Source organism: Limulus polyphemus, unplaced genomic scaffold (genome assembly GCF_000517525.1).
Source record: "Limulus polyphemus unplaced genomic scaffold, Limulus_polyphemus-2.1.2 Scaffold1733, whole genome shotgun sequence".
NCBI classification, from domain to species: Eukaryota; Metazoa; Arthropoda; class Merostomata; order Xiphosura; family Limulidae; genus Limulus; species Limulus polyphemus.
In genome coordinates this window covers 237,807-240,783 of record NW_013667343.1, presented here as the reverse complement: position 1 = coordinate 240,783, position 2,977 = coordinate 237,807, and the positions used below count along the sequence as shown (strand labels likewise).

General features: G+C 30.4%; 1 protein-coding gene across 1 annotated transcript in view; it reads left to right on the top strand.

Moving 5' to 3' along the window:
- The window catches only part of LOC111087103, a 4,934-nt gene extending 4,500 nt beyond the window's left edge, over nucleotides 1–434 (top strand). The window contains exon 5 of the mRNA XM_022392544.1: nucleotides 293–434. The gene's annotated coding sequence lies outside the window, so the exon portion shown is untranslated. The remainder of the gene's footprint in view (nucleotides 1–292) is intronic.
- The last annotated feature ends 2,543 nt before the right edge of the window (nucleotides 435–2,977 follow it).

Sequence of the window (2,977 nt, the reverse complement as noted above, 5' to 3'; positions counted from 1 at the left end):
TCCCTCTAGTCTTACACTGCTAAATTAGGGACGGCTAGCGCAGATAGCCCTCATGTAGTTTTGCACGAAATTCATAACAAACCTGACTAGCTTTTCATTTCTATGACTATCAAGCTAAGATTTATGAAATCAATGATAACAAAGTTGTCCTTATTATTGGTTAGTATTTTGTTATTTTTTATCAAATTTGGTATTAAGTAATTTGACTGACATATCGAATGAAATGTTATTAGTTTGTTCTAAGTGATTTTACATTAATACATAATTATTTTAATGTAACTGATATTTCCAGCTTCAACGGACCACTTTAACAGCTGACGAAGACCAACGTCTACATATTACCTATAATATAATAATCTGAATCTATCGTGGTTACTTTCTCTTTGGAATATGTTTATCTCTCAAATATCTTTATCTAGAAAATAAAATTCTTATAAAGCAACAAAAATGTTGAATTTGTAGTGATTCATTCAATGTTGTTTTTCATTTATTGTGGTTTTTATCAGTACCCTATTTAAAGGAAGAATATCTAGCCTTTCCTTTTTATTAATTAAGAAATTATCCCTTATTATTCTTACATAGAACGTTTCAATGAATAAAAAAAGTTAGCGCTTTCAAATGTTAACAAGTGAAAATAGGAACATTTGAAAATTACATATGTATGTAAAGGAGTTGATAATTCGTACTTAGAACTTTTTCATTAATGTTTTTTATCACTACCTTATTTAAATACACGTGGTCACGTGTTATTAAAGAACTTGTTTGTTTGTTGTTAAGTACACATCTAAACATCTATCTGCGATCTCCCCACCAAAGTAGTTATCCCCGCACTTCACAGGCGGAAGTTGACATGCCGCCATGACAAATGAAGACGGAAGTTGGGGAGGGGAGTGATGTCATCAAAGATGACGAAGTAATAATTCCATGTTTTGCCACCAGAGGCCATGATGGATGATTACGTAATAGTACCACAAAATAGAGAACGTGTTTCTTGGCAGCCATGACTTATACAATGCATGTATCATCATGTCTATAATTAATTAATTAATCGTCCTAAAAAGGACATTACATTTCCTTATCATTTATTAGTCCTACAAGGACAATATGATAATTAAAACTTACTCAATCAAGAAATTAAAGATTTTCAGTACTAAATTATTACATTTCCTGTCCTAAAAAGATTATATCTTACTCAATCTGACGCATTCAATACACGACTATATGTTTAAATCGCCCTAAAAAAGGCAATATCATACAATAATTAAAACTTATATTTTATACAACAATTTACAACATCAATAAAACGTTTACTATGCAATAACACTTTTACTAATTTGTGACAAAATAACTTACACGTTACTTTATCTCATGTTTTACAAAGGCGGACTTTCACATATACTTAATTACCTTTGTTACCATAGGATCTTAACAAATATACTGTAACAGTACTTCTACAAGTTAACGTCCAGATTTAATTATGTTAAAATTCATTATCTTTAATAAAAATAATAAATGACTGACTTACTGTGTCCGTCCATTTTATAAATAACCATTGATCATCTCCAAACACACACAAATTTTGGAATACATAACTTCTTTCAATGTTCTGTAGGACACTTAATGTTTCATAAATCATAGATAACCAATAATCGCCTTACAACTACATATAATAAATGAACGACATACTGATTACTATTATCTAAAATACCAAAATTTCAAACTGTCTATCACGAAACATACACATACTCACTCCTTATAGTGAGAAAGGATTGTGACAGTACGTGATCAAATGTAAAGCTTTCTTCTACAACACCTTGTAGATATTGACTCATTCAAAGGTCAGTTCTGAGTTGGCCATGTCTATGTGGTTTGCGAAGTAAGTACTGTGTTGCAATGTAGAAATAGAACAAAGTTTGACGAAAACACACCAGTTCGATGAAATAAAGCGTGACAGTCCGAAGTGTTTGATATTCAAGGCCACTGACCATCTTGGTTAAAAAATATACAAGATTAGAAAAACCATATATTATTATACATACTTAACACCTCTTACTATAATAATTTATAATAATAGATTAATTAATATTCATTTTTACAGATCGCTAAATATATTCAATTTGACCATAATACAACAGTATGTTTAATAATGAACTCTACATATGTACATTATACTATAAATACTGAAATTTAAAAGTTCCTTACATAAAGTTTAAATGAATATTTTATTACTCAGTCTAGGATTATTACATACTATGTCAGAAAAACTGTCAGTGTTTCAGTCCACTTACAATAAAATGAAAGTTCTACTTAAACATGGTGTTTGTTTGTAATTAAGCACAAAGCTACACAATGGGCTATCTGTGCTCTGCCCACCACGGGTATTGAAACCCGGATTCTAGCGTTGTAAATCCGCAGACATACCGCTGTGCCACTGGTGGGGGGGATTAAACATGCGACATTTATATTTACGAGAAATTTTTATTAAAATAAAAATTAATCATAACACTGTCGCTATCTTTGTATTCACAATGTACTTAAAATATTTACAAAACTGTAAATATGTAGTGACGCGTATCAGTTAAATAAAATTTTTGTATTTAATTAAACTGTACGTTTCTAAAATGTAATTATCAATGATAAAACATCAATTATAGCATACCGTGCCCGACATACTGTCAGACTGTTTCAGTTGACTTAGAAGAAAATTAAAGTTGTATTCAACAAGTGTGACAATAATTATTATAGCAAATATAATTTTTTTTAAAACAGTGAATGCAGACATAAAGCTACATAGAACAGGGCATTGATACGCATGACAAAGGTCACTTCTGAGTTGACAAAGTCTATCTTGCAATACACAGTAGAATTGGGTAACTTGATAATATATATAAACAGCTGTCAATCAGTTTACAACCACTTTGATTTCAACATTCATGCGAATACTATATCTTACTAGTGATAACCACAGACAACTCAG